At 42.4% G+C, this 19,412-nt stretch overlaps 1 protein-coding gene across 2 annotated transcripts in view; it reads right to left on the bottom strand.

Annotated features, from left to right (window-relative positions):
• Window positions 1–9,057, bottom strand: part of ZBTB43 (zinc finger and BTB domain containing 43) — a 30,591-nt gene extending 21,534 nt beyond the window's left edge. Inside the window, exons 1-2 of one of the 2 annotated variants that reach the window (XM_049896196.1) lie at window positions 8,939–9,057; window positions 4,361–4,481 (exon numbers count right to left, since the gene is read on the bottom strand). The gene's annotated coding sequence lies outside the window, so the exon portion shown is untranslated. The remainder of the gene's footprint in view (window positions 1–4,360; window positions 4,482–8,938) is intronic. The other variant, XM_049896197.1, reaches the window with a different exon arrangement.
• Between the last annotated feature and the right edge of the window lie 10,355 nt (window positions 9,058–19,412).

The following is a 19,412-nucleotide window of genomic DNA, read 5'->3' as shown; positions in this document are numbered from 1 at the left end:
TATAATAGTGGTCTTATACAATATTTGTCCTTTTGCAACTGACTGATTTCACTCAGCATAATGCCTTCCAGATTCATCCATATTATGAAACGTTTCATAGATTCTTCACTGTTCTTTATTGATGTGTAGTATTCCATTGTGTGAATATACCATAATTTATTTATCCATTCATCCATTGATAGGTACCTTGGTTGCTTTCATCTTTTTGCTATTGTAAACAGTGCTGCAATGAACACGGGTGTGCGTATATCTGTTCATGTAAAGGCTCTTATTTCTCTAGAATGTATTCCAAGGAGTGGGATTGCTGGATCGTATGGTAGTTCTATTTCTAGCTTTTTAAGGAAGCGCCAAATCGATTTCCAAAGTGGCTGTACCATTTTACATTCTCACCAGCAGTATGTAAGTGTTCTAGTCTCTCCACAACCTCCAGGACCTATTTTTTTTTTTTTAATAATTTTTATTGTGCTTTAAGTGAAAGTTTACAAATCAAGTCAGTCTCTCACACTAAAATCCATATATACCTTGCTACACACTCCCAATTACTCTCCCCCTAGTGAGACAGCCTGCTCTCTCCCTCCACCCTCTCTTTTCGTGTCTATTTCACCAGCTTCTAACCCCCTCCACCCTCTCATCTCCCCTCCAGGCAGGAGATGACAACATAGTCTCAAGTGTCCACCTGATCCAAGAAGCTCACTCCTCACCAGCATCCCTCTCCAACACATTGTCCAGGACCTAATTTTTGACAATGGAGTTTTAGATACGACACCAAAAGCATAAGCAACAAAAAACAAAATTGATAAAATGGAGTTCATCAAAATTTAAAAGTTTTGTTCATCAACAGATCATCAAGAAAGCCAAGAGACAACCTACAGAATGAGAGAAAATATTTGGGAATCACATATCTGATAATGGTTTAATATTCAGTACCTATAAAGAACTCCTACAACTCAACAAAAGGACAAAGAACACAAGCAAAAAATGGGCAAAAGATTTGAATAGACATTTCTGTAAAGAAGATACACAAATGAAAAGAAGCTCAATATTGTTAGTCATTGCTGTTGTTCAGATGCTGCTGAGTCGCCCCCTGACTCATGGTAATACCATGTGTTACAGAGCAGAAATGCTCTATAGGGCTGTCTTGGCTGTAATCTTTATGGATGCAGTTTGCCAGGCCTTTCTTCTGCAGAGCCACTGGGTGGATCTTCCCCTTAGGTTTAGCAGCCGATCACAAACTGCATGCAGTGCATAGGTGCCTGCACACCTACTAGGATGGCTATAATTAAAGTGACAGACAATAACAATTGTTGTCAGGGATGTGGAGGGATTGGAACCCTTACATATTGCCTGTAAGAATGTAAAATGGTGCAACTGTTTTGGAAAAGTTTGGCAGCTACTCAAAAAGTTAAATAGTTAAATATAGAGTTAGCACATGACGCAGCAATTCCACTCCTTAGGTATATACTTAAAATAAAAACATGATGTTCATACAAAAACTTGTACATGAATGTTCACAGAAGCATTATTCTTAATAGCCAAAAAGTAGAAATAATCTAAACGTCTACCAAATGATCAATACCAAAAACCAAATCTGTTGCCGTCGAGCCCATTTCAACTCACAATGACCCTACAGGACACAGAAGAACTGCACCATAGCATTTCCAAGGAGTGGCTGGTAGATTCGAACTGCCAACCTTTTGGTTAGCAGCCAAGCTCTTAACCACTGTGCCACCAGGACTCCAAATGATGAAGAGATAAATAAAGTATTCATATAATGGAATATTATTCAGCAATAAAAAAGAATTAAGTACTGATATATGTGACCATATGGATGCCTCTTGAACACATTGTGCCAAATAAACCTGTTACAAAGGCCACATATTATATAATTCCATTTATATGAAATGTCCAGGATAGGAAAATCCATTGAAACAGGAAGTAGATTTGTGGTTGGTTAGAGGTAGAAGTGGGATCGGGAATGACAGCTAATGGGTAATTTTTTTTTTTTTTTAGGGGGATGAAGGTTTTAAAATTAGATTGTGGTAGTAAGTGTACAACCTTATGGATATACTAAAAAACTTCAAATTGAACACTTTGTGCATTTTAAATGGGTGGATTGTACAGTATATGAATTATACCTCCATAAAGCTGTTTAAAGATACAGTAATGCCAGGTAAACTGAGATACCAATACTTACTCTGAAGTTTCACGATGGGGTGACTATGAAAATGTCATCATTAACAGGAATAATAATATCAAATATAAAATGCAAACATTACGCTAGACTCTGTGCAAAGCACTATATATATTCTATCACATTTAATCTTCACAACAACCCATACACTAGGCATTTTTATTCCCATTTTACAGATAGGAAATAGAGAAAGAGGCAAACTACTTGCCTAAGGTCACACAACTAGTAAGTAGTGAAGTTGGGACTTAAATTCAAAGTACTTATTCAGGCCCTCCCTGGCCTCAGAGGTAAGATAGTATGAAGATAAAGGTGAATACCAGCTTTATAAACAAATAAATAACCTGATTATAATATAAAATACATTCATAACCCCCCAAGCAAATGATTCACCATCTTCAGACTTAATTAAAATATTTGCAATTTTGTCACTTCATACATATTTAAAAAAAAAGAAAAAATTCCGCAGCAACAGCTCTTGCAAAACAAACACACCAACTCTAAGCTCATTCCCTGTATGCTTCATGGAGGCAACCCATCTTTTTTTCTCTTCCCTCGCTGTGGTAAATACACACAACATAAAGTCTGCCATTTGAACCATTTTCAAATGTACAATCTAGTGGCATTAATGACACTCACAATGTTGTGCAACCATTATCACTATTTGTTTCCAAAACTTTTTCGTCACTCCAAAGAGAAACTCTGTACCCATTAAGCAATAACTCCTCATTCCTCTCCCACCCCCCAGCCCATGACAACCACTAATTTATTTTGTCTCTGTGTATTTGTCTATGAGTAGTGGTGGCACGGCGGTTAAGAGCTCAGCCTGCTAACCAAAAGGTCGGCAGTTTGAATCCACAACTGCTCCTTGGAAACCGTATGGGCCAGTTTTACTCTGTCCTATAGGTTTTTTTTTTTAAATAGGGTTGTTATAAGTCACAATCAACTTGGCGGCAATGGGTTTGGTTGGTTTTAGTTTATGCATTTGTCTATTCTAGAGATTCCACAGAAACGGGATCATACAATATTTTTGTGTCTGGCTTTTTCACTTAGCATGTTTTCAAGTCTCATCCATGTCATAATACATGCTAGAAATTCATTCCTGAGTGGAAAGGGGGAGTGTGCTGTCACATTGTGGGGATCGCAACCAATGTCACAAAACAGTATGTGTGTAAATTTTTTTGTGTATGTATAAATTTTTGAATGAGAAATTAACTTGAGCTGTAAATTTTCATCTAAAGCACACACACAAAAAAAATTCTATTGTATCTATGGGCCACATTCTGTTTAACCATTCATCTGCTGATGGTCACTTGGGTTGCTTCTACTTTTTGACTATTTTGAATGCTACTGCAATGAACATTGGTGGTACAAAAATAGTTTTTTAGTTTTATTTTAAGCAGAGGATTGAGGCCAACACATCGAAGAATCACCTAACTAGATGACCTTCCATCTTTGATGAGTTTAATAGTAAAAAAAAAAAAAGGTGTGGAATGAACTGTATATCAAGTTTAAATATTCTAAAAACAGAGGACAGCAATATAATAAGGAAGCAGATTCAACAGTACTTTTCTTGTAGTCTTCTAGGGATTTCCTTAATCTGAGCATATGGTAATTTACATGCTTACTGTAGAAAGCATACTTAAACACAGTAAATGTTGCCTTAGTAAACTTAAAGACTGGTACAAATGTACCTGGTACAAAAATAGCAACATCCCATGCCTACCAAAAGTCTTTATATTAGTCAAATGTTTTTTAGTTCACAAGGTACACTACGTAAACTTGGGTCTTGCAACATTTCTGTATTACCATGTCAATTTAAAGATGGGTAAACTAAAGCTCAGAGAGGTTAAAAGACCTGGCCAAGGTCACACATCTCAGAAGTAGCAGGTCAGCATTTCAAACAGAGGTCTAATTTTAGGTCTAATATTTCCAAGTTAAAAAACTCACTTCAGAGAGAAGATTCTCTGAAATCAAATGTTCTATTAGTACAAAGTACAGCAGTGATTGGCCTTAAAATGTGCAATATTTCCCTTCAGAAGGGAAGAAATGAGAGAACACTCTTGTCTAAACCAATTAAAAGCCTGACAAACTACATTATTATTTTTGCTGAAAAAGAAACCACTGTAGTAGATAATTGAAAAAATTGCATAATTAGCAACTTTAGCTTACCTAATGTAAAGCTGTATTCCTGGGTTAAAGTTCCTTATGCCATGATCATCAAAAAGCAGTATGAATGAATGAAGAGAGATGCATTTTTCAGTTTTGCTTCAAATTGAAATCACATTGACTTCTGAAAGAAAAAATCATGTTGAAAACATAAGAGATGCTGGTATCATTCACTGTGTGCATGTGCCTCACGAATAAAAATGATACATGTGTGAGTGGCAGAAAGAAAACTAAGACTGGTATTTTTGGTAATATTAACTTCCATTCTGTACCTTATCTTTGCCTTTGTATTTTTTAAAATAAACTATTTATTTTGGGATAATTTTGGATTTACAGAAAAGTTGCAAAGATAATGCAGACAGTTCCTGTATGCCTCTCATCCAGTTTCCCTTAGTGCCATTATTACCATGTATATTACCGTGGTACATTTGTCAAAACTAAGAAACCAACATTGACAAATGCCTTTGTAATTTTGCAGAAGTAAAAGGTCCTCTGGAAAAGTGTTTTTGGTCTCCTGACGACTGTCGATCAATACCCTTCTATTGTCTCCTAACGGAACACTTTAGTCAAAGAGCTTGGTAAAACTTATTTCAGGATTTTTAAAAGACAAGTTACCGACTTTATGAAGTTTGATTCACAACTTCCTTCAATTTTAAGCCAGAGTTCAATGTTTTACTTCAACTTTCACTGCAAAAGTTCCATTGTGGTAAACTCTTTAGAACTCAAAGGAGAAAGTATCATTCTAGGCACTAACCTTCACGTACCAATCATCCTCCTATTACATTACAAAAGTGGAAATGTTTTTATCTGCACCCTCACAGTTATTACCATTCAAGATCAGAAACTCAAATCAAGAAAGCAGAAGGCAGAAACAGCCCTTATTTTGTGAACATTATTAACAACACATCAAAGAAAGAAGTTTTTCCCCCAATATGTGACAAGTAAGAGAAAAATCTCTTCCAATTCTAACTGCAAATATAAATAAGATGAAAACGAAAAGTTCATGAAAATGATACAGGCCATATTCCATTGAGTCTAAGATGTACGCTGTTTCACATTTCACAATTTCTGAAATCAAGATGTGATGGCCAGATGGTAGTTTTAATATAGTTGTCACTGCCTGAGACCATGATAGAGTACTCCTGAGAGCCTAATCAATGTTTTTGATGCACAAAAGATGACACAGTATGGAAAAAAACGTGGACATAAAAACATGACTTTAAACTGAAAAGTATTCAGAAGAATTTGACTTGGAATGTTGAGAAGTTTAACGAACACTTTAACCAATTTATTTCACTTTTTTCCTTTTTATATATCATGACGCCACAAAAGGGGTAAGGTGGGCAAACCCCACCTTTATTACTAACTGTATGTGGCAAGAATCAGCATGACTCCAATTCCTAGCTGGAAATGGATTCAGGCTTCACCTTCCCACATTTCCACTCCTTGTCACCAGCTGCTTCAGTGGCAATTCCTCTCTCTGACCCTAACCACCCAGGGTTAGATCAGACCTCACCCCCGGCTATTCTAAGCTGGGTCAAAACATCCCTGGCCACCTGAGGCCAGGTCATCAGGGAACAAGAAGCATCAAGAGTCTGCAGAGCTCCCTGCACTCCACACCAGCTAGCCTCCCTCTCTCTCTTTGGGACTGGGTCACAAGCTAGAAGGACTCTACCCTTCATCGATTGCCTGGGCGGCTTTTCCCTATCACCCAGCCAGCCAGAGCTGGGTCTACACAAATACATGCTGTACTGGCAGCCCCTGCTGACTCACTGCCCTTGAGTGTTCATTAATTATCTACAACGGCTCAGAGAATTAATGGATACTGTTACCTATACTTACAGTTACCCGTTTATTATAACGAGAAAGTATACAAGCGTAGAAATACATAGGCAAGGTCTGGGAGAGTTCCCGGCACAGGGCCTCCACTGGTCCCCAGAAACGTGCCACTTCCTCTCCTGTGCGTGGATGCTCTCTTGGAACCAGGAGGTCCCAAAGAGAGCGCCCCGAGGTCCAAGGTCCCCTGGTCGTTAGGACCTCAATGAATATGCATGACTTGAGCCTTAAGGCACAGTTATGATAGATCTAATCAATAAATAAGTATGACTGCATCATATCCCCCTTGCCTTTCTGAGGCCTGTTGCCAGGGCGGGGTCTGCGTAAACCCTACTTATTTACACTTGCTTAAGTTTGGTGGCGTAGTAGTTAAGAGTTCGGCTGCTAACCAAAAAGTTAGCAGTTCGAATTCACCAGGCACTCCTTGGAAACCCTATAGGGCCGTTCTACTCTGTCCTATAGGGTTGTTATGAGTTGGAATCAACTCAACAGCAGTGGATTTTTTTTGTTTCACCTAAGGAGCGCCTGTGGTGCAAACAGTTAAGAGCTCTGCTGCTACCAGAAAAGTTGGCAGTTCAAACCTACCCAGCCGCTCTGCAGGAAAAGATGTGGCGATCTGCTTCTGTAAAGATTACAGCCAAGGAAACCCTATGAGGCAGTTCTACTATGTTGCATGATGTTGCTACGAGTCAAAATCAACAACAAGTTTAGCCTCGATGTTTTATAAAGACAAAGAGCACCTTAATTAGTCAGCCTATTTTCAGAAACCAGAGTCAAGGCATAAAACCAAGTTCTTTGTCCCACATATATGCATTAGAATATTATTTTTAAAAAGTCTAAGTAAGTCTAAAAGTGCTTTCAGTAAGAATAAAATACAAAGTCTAAGTAATAAGAAAGCATTATGTCATAGTTTATTTAACTGGCAGTGTTTTCTTCCTTGGTCATTCATAAAATAATCAATGGCACTAGGATTCAATAAAATATGGTAGTAATTCAGTTGCTACATCTAATAAGAAAGCTTGACAAACTACCTTAAGGATAAACTAACAGCTTACATAAGAGAACATAAAAACTTCCCAATGACAGAACACAGGAGAAAAATACATAATTGTGCGTTATGATAATAAAAGGGCTATTTTTCCAACCCTAAGAGCTTTCTTTTGATAGATTTTTTTTCTGAAAAGATTTCTGTAAAATCTTCCTCAAGGTTCCTATTTGCAGCAGATTTTTGTACAGAATCCAAGGAAGATGGAGGGAGGAGAGTCAGGGCAAGAATCTATTTTTGCTTTAACTAAACTCTCTCTTTCTCTAAGGACCTTCCATGGTCTCTCCTTGGCAGTACACACTGCTATGCAGAGAGCAGGCCTCAGTAAATAAATATAGCTTCAATCAAATGTTTCTAAAAGCTACATAATGAATTTTTAAAAATCACATGTAGAAAAAGAGCTTGTTAGTTTCAGGAGTCTCCAGTGAGTACTTTTGTAAAGCAAAGAATGAACCCCCTAATTATTAGGTTTCTCACAACTTAATTGTACATACTGACACAATCTCTGAACTAAGCATGCAGTTCTCCCAGAAATCCTGCTGCTGTTCCAGGAGCCCCTAGAGCAGAGGATCTCAGCCAGAACCCTTTTTAGCCTGTAGTCAGGCCTATGTAAGCAGCTGTAACTCAAAAAGCAGACTCCTGAGAGCTCTGCAGATCATCCTGGGATAAGGGGATGGGGCAAAGTGATGTGGAGGGTGGGTGGGTAGAGGGGGTTGTGCAGACCTGAAAAACCATGGGCAAGAAAAGGCAAGGAATCATTAGCTACTATGACCCTGAGATGGTCTCTTGTTGGCTAGCCAGGCCCCCCTGAACCATGACACTTAGTTACTTTGGACAATTAGTTACGTCTGACACCTGTCAGAGTTGAGGCCAGTCTGACAAAGTCACCAGTGCCGGGAACTTTACTGGGGTCATGAGTCACCTTCCATGGCTCAGAGGTTTGGGCAGACCTGCTCCACCCCACCCATATCCACCCATTTAGGAGAGCGACAAGAAAGATATAGGCACTGGGAGAAAGAGAGAAACAGACGGCCAAAGACACGTACTAAGGCAGGCCACGAATCAGAGTAAAGACTGAGAGGCGGCGACAGGCTCGACAGACACAGAAGCAAGGTGGAGACAGAGATAAAGACAGGGTCCAGATACAGAGATGGGTTCGAGAGAGACAAAGTGGAAATACAATGCTGACATGGTCCAAGTACAAAGACAGAAATGGCAGGTGACAACAGGTTACAGGAAGAGTGACAGAAGTGAAACCCAGAGGGAAGGAGAGACAGATCGAAGTCCGGGCTCAGCCCTTCTCCCGGCCTTGCCTCACAAGGCCTCGTGCGCCGGTGGCTCGGACCCGAGACCACCAGACTGCGCTCACCCAGCACCCCGTAAGGCAGACGGACGGACGGGGACGAGATTTCTAAGAGCTCAGGCCGGCCAAGCTCCACCGCTGGGGGGTGACCTTGGGCGAGACGCTGTCCCAAAGGCCTCGGTGTCACGACTGGCGCGCCGGACCGGCTGGAGACCGCGGCATTCGGACCCGGGGTGCTCGGACTCCAACCTTCCGCGCGTGGCTTCTGCATCCCCGTCAGCAGAATGGGCCCGGCGGGCCAGCTGCGCGCGCACGCCGGGGCCTGCAGAGAAATCCTTAAACCACCCTGGCTTCCTTCCGTCCTCCCTCGCTGCCCGTTGTTCCGATCCCGCCGTACCTGCCAAGGGTTCCACACTCACATCGCCCAACTGCGAGGACCTCTCAATCGCCGGCTACAAGTCGGTTCAATCCGTCGCCGTTGCGACCGCCTCAGCCTGTGCCTCCCGCCCCCGGAAATGCTTCTCGGTCCCGCCCCCGAAACTGTGCTTCCGGGGGTGCGTCAGCGAGGAAAGCGATGTGCGCATGCGGGACTCACGTTCGGGGCGGAGCGTCGGGAGAGCCACAAGAGATAGCTGGCGCCTGCGCAGTACGGCTTTGGGCGATCAATCTGGTTAAGGAGCTCTGGGTTTGATGGTGGGCGTTCGGTCACCAATACTGAGCCTTTAAACTCTTTCTAAACCTCAACATGTCTCAGCTTACCTAGCAGAGATTGTGTAAAATCATTCACAGGGTCCACCCCGCTGTTTAGCACACAGTGGGTGCTCAATAAATATTCAGTGAAAAAATTAGTATTCTCTGTGTGGCTGGCGTTGTGCTGGGCTTCCGCGTGTGGTAGATGATGGGACAGGAGCGCCTCCTCTACACTCCAGTTCCCCTGCTTCCACTAATTCTCCCCCACCCCAAACACACGCACATTAGTGTAGAAGAGAGGTCCTCCAGGATGGGACTCGAGCCTTTTATACTTGGACCTGTTCTGTTGTTAGTTGCTGTGGAGTCGATTCTAACTCATGGCTATCCCAAGTGTGCAGAGTAGAACCGCTCCATAGGGTTTTCAAGGCTGTGACCTTTTGGAGGCAGATCAGGCACGTCGTCAGGCGGGTCTTCCCAGGCCTCTTTCCAACCTCTGCTAGTGGTCTAGTGCTTAACGGTTTGGGCCACCCGGGAACTCCTTTGGGCCTGTTTCCAAACCAAAGTAAATCCATTGCTTTTGAGTCCATTACGACTCATAGTGGTCCTATAGGACAAAGTAGAACCTCCCCTTTCCAAGGGTATAAATTTTTACGGAGGCAGACTGCCACGTCTTCCTGCCGCTGAGCTGCTGGTGGATTTCAACTGCTGACCTTTCTATTAGCAGCCCAGTGTTTAACCATTGTGCCACCAGGGTTTCACTGGACCTCTTTAAAGCCCCTTATTTTAGAGGAGCAAAATCATAGTGAGCTGAAATGGACCGCTCTTGGCCATTTTGAATCAGACAGTCATGGTCTGCTGTGCCAGGAAGGACAAATTGAAGAGGAACGGGGTCACATTCGTCGTCTAAAAGAGCATCTCAAGAAGTACAGTGCTGTCAGTGATAGGATAATATCTGTACTCCTACAAGGAAGACCGGTTAATACGACTATAATTCAAATATGCACCAACCACTAATGCCAAAGATGAAGAAATTGAAGATTTTTACCAACTTCTGTTTGGAATTGATCAAACATGCATTCAAGATGCATTGATAATTACCGGTGATTGGAATACAAAATCTGGAAACAAAGAAGGATCAGTAGTTGGAAAATATGGCCTTGGTGATAGAAATGATGCTGGAGATTGCATGATAAAATTTTGTAAGACAAATGACGTCCTCATTGCAAATACCTTTTTTCAACAACATAAGCAGTGACTATACATGTGGACCTTGCCAGATGGAATACACAGGAATCAAATTGATTACATATGAGGAACGAAACAATGTAGAAGCTCAATATCATCAGTCAGAACAAGGCCAGGGACCAACTGCAGAACAGACCATCAGTTACTCATTTGCAAGTTAAACTTGAAGCTGAAGAAAATTAAAACAGGTCAACTGAAAGCCAAAGTGTGACCTTGAGTGTATCCCACCTGAATTTAGAGACTATCTCAGGAATAGATTTGATGCATTAAACACTAATGATCTAAGACCAGACAAGTTGTAGGATGTCATCAAGGACATCATACATGAAGAAAGCAAAAGGTCATTAAAAATACAGAAAGAAAGAAAAGACCAAAATGGATGTCAGAAGAGACACTTAACTTGTTCTTGAATGTAGAGCAGCTAAAGCAAATGGAAGAAATGAAGTAAAAGAGCTTAACAGAAGATTTCAAAGGGAGGCTTGAGAACACAAAGTAAAGTATTATAATGAAATGTGCAAAGACCTGGAATTAGAAAACCAAAAGAGAAGAACATGCTCGACTTTCTCAAGCTGAAAGACCTGAAGAAAAAATTCAAATCTCAAGTTGCAATACCGAAGGATTCTGTGGGCAAAATATTGAATGATGCAGAAAGCATCAAAAAAAGATGGAAGGGATCTACAGAGTCATTGTACCAACAAGAGCTGGTTGGCATTCAACCATTTCAGGAGGTAGCATATGATCAAGAGCCAATGGTATTGAAGGAAGAAGTCCAAGCTACACTGAAGGCATTAGCCAAAAACAAGGCTGCCGTGGAATTGACAGAATACTAGTTGAGATGTTTCATCAAATGGATGCAGCACTGGACGTACTCACTAGTGTGTGCCAAGAAATTTGGAAGACAGGTAACTGGCCACTTGACTGGAAGAGATCCGTATTTGTGCCCATTCCAAAGAAAGGTGATCCAACAGAATGCAGAAATTATCAAACAATATTATTAATATCACATGCAAGTAAATTTTTGCTGAAGATCACTCAAAAGCAATTGCAGCAGTACATCAACAGGGAACTGCCAGAAATTCAAGGCAGATTCAGAAGAGGACACAGAGTGAGGAATATCATTGCAGATGTCAGATGGATCTTGGCTGAAAGCAGAGAGTACCAGAAAGACGTTTACCTGTGTTTTATTGACTATGCAAAGGCATTCGACTATGTGTGTCATAACAAATTAATGGATAACATTGTGAAGAGTGGGAATTCAGGAACACTTAAATGTGCTCATGCAGAACCTGTGCATAGACCAAGAGGCAGATACTTAGAACAGAACAAGGGGATACTGCATGGTTTAAAATCAAGAAAGGTGTCTGTCAGGGTTGTATCCTTCCACCATACTTATTCATTGTGTATGCTGAGCAAACAATCTAAGAAGCTTGATTATATGAAGAGGAACGTGGCATCAGGATTGGAGGAAGACTTGTTAACAACCTTTGATATACAGATGGCAGAAACTTGCTCACTGAAAGGGAAGAGGAAGCACTTACTGATGAAGATCAAAGATTACAGCCTTCAGTATGGATTACACCCCTACATAAAGAAAAGAAAAATCCTCACAACTGGACCAATGACCAACATCATGGTAAACAGAGAAAAGACTGAAATTGTCAAGGATTTCATTTTACTTGTATCTACAGTCAACAGCCATGGAAACCACAAGTCAAGAAATCAAACAACTGTTGTATTGGGCACATCTACTGCAAAAGATCCTCTAAAGTGTTAAAAAGTAAAGATGTCACTTTGGGGACTAAGGTGCACCTGAACAAAGCTGTGTTATTTTCAGTTGCCTCATATTCATGTGAAAACGGGACAATGAATAAGGAGGACCAAAGAAGAATTGATGCCTTTGAATTATGGTGTTGGTGAAGAATATTGTCCATACCATGGACTACCAGAAGAACGAACAAGTCTGTCTTGGCAGGAGTATATCCAGAATGCTTCTTAGAAGCAAGGGTGGCATAATTTATTAAGGTTGTGTGTCAACTTGGCTGGGCCATGATTCTCAGTGATTTGATAGTTGTCTGGTGGTGTGATCACTTCCATGATGAGATTTGGTATTATGTGACTACCTCCATAAGGGATCTGCTTTGAGTAGCCAATCAGTTGAAAGGGGGTTTCCTTGGGGGTGTGGCCTGCAGTGAGTATAAGTGGATATTCTGGCAAGGCTTGTGGGCTTTCGCTTATTCTGGATCCTGCAGCTGGCTCCTGTTAATCTGATCACTGGTTCTTGGGACTTGAGCTAGCAGTTTACTTGCAGTCTTGCCTGTTGATCTTTGGGGTTCATCGATCTTTACAGCCTGTGAACAAGAGCCCTCCTCTACGACCTGCCAATCCTAGGTTCGCCAGTCCCTGTGGCTACATGCATCAGGAGAAGCCTCTATCCTGACCTACGAACTTGGTACGCTCCAGTGCCTACAAATGCATGAGCCATTTCTTTGATGTAAATCTCTCTCTTTATATATATATGTATATATATATATATATATATATATATGCTTTACTGGCTTTGCTTCTCTAGAGAACCCAGCCTAAGACAGATGGTGAGACTTTGTCTCATGTACTTTGGACAGGTTATCAGGAGGGACCAGGCCCTGGAGAATGACGTCATGCTTGGTAAAGTAGAGGATCAGTAAAAGAGAGGAAGACCCTTGACGCGGTGGATTAACACCGTGTCTATAACAACTGGCTCAAGCATAACACTGATTATGAAGATAGCACGGGATCGGACAATGTTGCGTTTTGTTGTGCATAGGGTCAGTATGAGTTGGAACTGACTTGATGACACCTAACAACACCAATTCGTACTAACTTAAATTTGTGCAGCTGCAGATATTTGGTCAGAGTGGCTTCTGGATTTAGGGTGGATGACTGGTCCAGGCATACGCCTCTTTGATTTTGCCTCTGTCTTATTAAATTGCCCAGTTTCCCAGCTAGAGCAGTGTTTTGTGGCTGCCATGTTGATCTTGGAATGGAGGGGAGTGAGCTTGGGTGCAGAGAGATCAATGAAGAATTTGGTCCATCCACCCAGGTCAGGAGAAATGGTGGTACATCAACTGGTGGAGTGTCAGTGTGAATAGGGAAAGACTGGTGGGGAATGGGGGTGGGAAGGCATTTAGGAACCTGAGGTGCCCCTATTCTCAGATAAACATAGTGTCTTATAGGGTGTGAGCCTCATCAATAGCAATAGCTTTCACATTCTTTGAATATTTACTCTGGACAAGGTGCTGTTGAAAGTGCTTTACATGTATTCTATTTACTACTTCCAACAACTCCTTGCATCGGTGCTGTTATTTCCATTTTACAGATGTGGAATCTGGGGCTCCAGCAGAAGCATAAGGCAGATTTCATCACTTAGGGAAGAAAGACCATGAAAACTTTCACCGCTAGGTGCCGAGGCAGGGCCTGGAGGTGTGGCCATGTAGGGCTGAGGAAAGGACACTGCCACTGGTTGGTAGGGGCATGCTGTTCCTACTCCTTATGTGGCTCAAGGTCTGACCACTGATGTTTCAAGAGCCTGTTGAACAGATGGACCAACCCCAGCCCTCCCCCAGACCTCCTAAGATCTTTTCGTCATGCTATTAAATGATCGCCGTGTCAGCAAGTGGTTGATAGAAACTGTTGGAAGAGAAACCACTTTTAGAGAGTGTGCTCCCCACCTGTGCTGCTGGGCTCAGAGAAGTGAAGTGACTTGCCCAGGGTCGTGCAGCTGGTTAGACGCAGGGAGGGTGGGAACTCTGGCTGGACTGATCTTTCCTCTTCACAGAATGATCTGCTCTAAGTTCATAGCCACTAACTCACCGCATCAGAGACCCACAGGCCCTTTCCTCCCAAAAATCAAAAAACATCATGGTACAGACCAGGGCATTGAGGCATGAAGAGCAGAAGGAACTGGTCTAGGGCCACGCCACGAGGCGGGAGCAGAGCTGAGGCTGGAACTCAGATATTCTGAGTCCTCCAAAGGTTCCCAGCATCCATTTTCCCCTCTTCCACCAAGAGTAAGCTGATTTTCTTTGGGGACTTTATCACCCGCTTCATTCTTGCTGTGTGGTTTAAGAGGATTCAGCTCCAATCAGCTTATCCCATTTTCCTGCCCCAGTGGTGTGCTCAGCAATGGCCATATGACCCAATTTGGACATCCCAGGACTTGTGGGGAAGCTACTGGAAGAAACCCTCTTTAGTTGGATGGTGTATGAGGATGCGAGGTCAGGAACTATCGTAGCTATTTTATTGCTGTAAGAGGAGGGCCTGCAGTTATACGGGTCTGTATGAGGGAACTGAAAATGAAGCTGACAGCAAGAAAGACTAATAAGAGAACCAGAGAAAAATTAGCTACTTGATGAGAGTCTGGATCTAGCCTCACCTGATTCATGTGAAGCAACACCTGCCCTTTGTTGTTCATCAGTTTGAGGCTTTGTTTTGTTTTGCTTTTTACAATCAAGATATTGCTGGGAGGAGTAATTGGGAGTGCCACTCACTCCCCCACCCCCTTTCCTCCCAGATTTTGGCTTTTGGAGTATGTGTGCAAGTATAGCAGCAAGAGTTCCAAGTTTCCCAGAATATAAGTGAACCCTGGCTGATTTAAGCAGAAAAGGAATTTACTAAAAGGATATTGGGTAGCTGACATAGTCTGGAAAATCAGGCTCGGTGACTATGCAGCTGAATTACACCCACCACAGGCCACAGAGCTGGGGTGGCCAGAACACTGCTGCCACCACACTGCCACTGCTGCCACTGCTAAGACTGGACACCCTAGTTTGCATTGCTACTGTCCTGCTATCTTGCAGGCAGATTTTGCTGCAACTGCTACCATTGTCTCCCTGAGTCACTAGCTTCCAACTCACAGTCCTCTGGTTGGCTGAGCCTGATCACATGTCTGCTCTCTAGCTGCAAGAGAGGCTGGGAAAGTGACTAACTGGTGTTTCTGGCTTCTACAGTGGGAGATGGGCTCTGCTTCCCTCCAAGGCTCATAAAGTGGGGACTTCCTCAAACAGACAATGGGGTTCAACGCTAGACAGTCGAAAAGTATACCAAATGTTCACCATAGGGCAAAAGGAACTGAGATCCAATGGGGACAATAACTTCAGCTTTATTAATGGCAAATATGAATTGGAGAATGCAGCTTGAACCTGAGGCCAAAAAAGGGTTTCCCATTCCTCCTTCCCTGAATGGGATTTCTCTCCCAGCTGTGGGGGAGCTGTTGGTCCACAGGAGGACTTCTCTACCAACAGCAATGCACTGTCTTGTTGAACTATTGCATGGCACCAGGAGCAGAAACAAGGAATGAACTGTCCAGGAGGTCCAGGAAGAGGGCAGTGTCTGAGCTGTGACCTGTCCCACACCTCACCATGCAGATAAGGAAAGCAAAGAGGAAGACGGGAAAGATACTCTAGTGCTGTTTCCTCTTTGGGGAAAGGATGGGAATCTCCTTCCCCAAATGGAAGTAAAACCAAAAGAAGGTGTGGTGGGATGGGAGCAGGCAGGGGGGAAGGGGATAACTTTCCCCTTGTTACAGAGTCTCTGTCACAAAGTCAGATGCCTACAGAGACCGGGAAGGTGATGTGAATGAGAGAAGTGGACCAGGCACATTAAACACTTAAGGATATGTACTCTCTACTTTGACTCAAAGAAACACTATTATTTTTTCTTAAACATTTGGCTCTCTCTGTGGTTTTTATTTTTTTTACCTGCCACTTTTGGTGGACATACAGTATGCTGGCTCTCTTTCATTTGTCTCCAGACATCCTCTCTTTGCTCTCTCTCTCTCCCTGACCCTGATCCTGCTGTGTGCCCTGGGAGGCTGAATTACATGGACTGCCTTGCCTTCTGGCTTCCTCTTGGTGTGGCATATGGGGAGCACCAAAATAGATGGGAGGGAAGAGGAGAGTGCATTTGGAGATTATTTTCTGGGTTCCCTCTGGGCTCACCATGCCTAGCTGCACCCCTTGACCCAGCTTCAGCTCTGTCAGTAGTCCTGTCTCTCCAGGCCCCCTCCCTGCATCCCTTCAGATCAAGGGTGGTAAAAGCTCCCTACTGTTACTAGCTCCTGGGTGCTGTATCATCCCTTGTTGCTTTTCTTAAACTTTGTCTCATTATTAAATCTCATTATTAAGCAGTCCTCAATGACCCAGCTTGATTGTGCTGTCCACTTCCTGCTGTGACCCTGAGTGATGCACATGAAGTTCAGAAATGTTTCTCTCCCAAAAGAAAAACAACGGCTCACGTGTACCAACAAACAGATTTGAGTGAGTCTCAAACTCCTGACTATGAGGGGGACAATAGAGAAGGGTAGGGCCTATGACAAACTGAAAAGCACATGACCTCTCAAACTTCAGCCTTTCATTGCCATGATAATGGTGGTCCTGTGTTGTCAGTTTTTCATATTTTTCAAGAGTAACAAAACATCCAGATTTTTTCTTTTTTTATTATAATTTTTATTGTGCTTTAAGTGAAAGTTTACAAATCAAGTCAGCCTCTCACGCAAAAACCCATATATACCTTGCTATACACTCCCAGTTACTCTCCCCCTAATGAGATAGCCTGCTCTCTCCCTCCACTCTCTTTTCGTGTCCATTTCGCCAGCTTCTAACCCCCTCCACCCTCTCATTTCCCCTCCAGGCAGGAGATGCCAACATAGTCTCAAGTGTCCACCTGATCCAGGAAGCTCACTCCTCACCAGCATCCCTGTCCAACCCATTGTCCAGTCCAGTCCATGTCTGAAGAGTTGGCTTCGGGAATGGTTCCTGTCTTGGGCCAACAGAAGGTCTGGGGGCCATGACCACCAGGGTCCTTCCAGTCTCAGTCAGACTATTAAGTCTGGTCTTATGAGAATTTGGGGTCTGCATCCCACTGCTCTCCTGCTCCCTCAGGGGTTCTCTGTTGTGTTCCCTGTCAGGGCCGTCATTGGTTGTAGCCGGGCACCATCTAGTTCTGGGGGTCTCAGGATGATGTAGTTGCTGGTTCATGTGGCCCTTTCTGTCTCTTGGGCTCGTAATCACCTTGTGTCCTTGGTGTTCTTCATTCTCCTTTGATCCAGGTGGGTTGAGACCAATTGATGCATCTTAGATGGCTGCTTGCTAACGTTTAAGACCCCAGATGCCACTCTTCAAAGTGGGACACAGAATGTTTTGTTAATAGATTTTATTATGCCAATTGACTTAGATGTCCCCTGAAACCATGGTCCCCAAACCCCTGCCCCTGCTATGCTGCCCTTCGAAGCATTCAGTTTATTCAGGAACCTTCTTTGCTTTTGGTTGAAACTATGGTCCCCAGACCCCTGCCCCTGCTACAATGACCTTCGAAGCATTCAGTTTATTCAGGAAACTGCTTTTGATTTAGTCCAATTGTGCTGACCTCCCCTGTATTGTGTGCTGTCTTTCCCTTCATGTAAAGTAGTTCTTATTTACTATCGAATTAGTGAATGCCCCCTCCCCCCTTCCTCCCTCCCCCCTCTCGTAACCACGAAAGAATGTTTTCTTCTCAGTTTAAACTATTTCTAAAGTTCTTATAATAGTGGTCTTATACAATGTTTGTCTTTTTGCAACTGACGAATTTCACTCAGCATAATGCCTTCCAGGTCCCTCCATGTTATGAAATGTTTCACAGATTCATCACTGTTCTTTATCAATGCGTAGTATTCCATTGTGTGAATATACCATAATTTATTTATCCATTCATCTGTTGATGGGGACCTTGGTTGCTTCCATCTTTTTGCTATTGTAAACAGTGCTGCAATAAACATGGGTGTGCATATATCTGTTTGTGTAAAGGCTCTTATTTCTCTAGGGTGTATTCAAAGGAGTGGGATTGCTGGGTCGTATGGTAGTTCTACTTCTAGCTTTTTAAGGAAGTGCCAAATTGATTTCCAAAGTGGTTGTACTATTTGACATTCCCACCAGCAGTGTAGAAGTGTTCCAATCTCTCCACAGCCTCTCCAACATTTATTATTTTGTGTTTTTTGGATTAATGCCAGCCTTGTTGGAGTGAGATGAAATCTCATTGTAGTTTTGATCTGCATTTCTCTAATGGCTAATGATCATGAATGTTTTCTGGTATATCTGTTAGCTACCTGAATGTCTTCTTTAATGAAGTTATTCATATCTTTTGCCCGTTTTTTAATTGGGTTATTTGTCTTTTTGTAGTTGAGTTTTTGAGTTCATGTAGATTTTAGAGATCAGGCGCTGATCAGAAATGTCATAGCTAAAAACTTTTTCCTAGTCTGTAGGTGGTCTTTTTACTCTTTTGGTGAAGTCTTTGGATGAGCATAGGCGTTTGATTTTAGGAGCTCCCAGTTATCTAGTTTTTCTTCTACGTTCTTTATAATGTTTTCTATACTGTTTATGCCATGTTAGGGCTCCTGACGTGGTCCCTGTTTTTTCTTCCATGATCTTTATCATTTCAGATTTTATATTTATGTCTTTGATCCATTTTGAGTTCGTTTTTGTGCATGGAGTGAGATATGGGTATTGTTTCATTTTTTTGTGGATGGATATCCAGTTATGCCAGCACCATTTGTTTAAAAGACTGTCTTTTCCCCATTTAACTGTTTTGGGGCCTTTGTCAAATATCAACTGCTCTGCTCATATGTGGATGGATTTATGTCTGGATTCTCAATTCTGTTCCATTGGTCCATGTATCTGTTGTTGTACCAGTACCAGGCTGTTTTGACTACTGTGGCGGTATAATAGGTTCTGAAATCAGGTAAAGTAAGGCCTCTCACTTTATTCTCCTTTTTCATTAATGCCTTATTTATCCAGGGCCTCTTTCCCTTCCATATGAAATTGGTTATTTGTTTCTCCATCTCATTAAAGAATGTCCTTGGGATTTGGATCAGAATTGCATTAAGTGTATAGATCTCTTTTGGTAGAATAGACATTTTTATAATGTTA

Source organism: Elephas maximus, chromosome 9 (genome assembly GCF_024166365.1).
Source record: "Elephas maximus indicus isolate mEleMax1 chromosome 9, mEleMax1 primary haplotype, whole genome shotgun sequence".
NCBI lineage: Eukaryota > Metazoa > Chordata > Mammalia > Proboscidea > Elephantidae > Elephas > Elephas maximus.
This window is presented reverse-complemented; position numbering and strand designations above follow the sequence as displayed.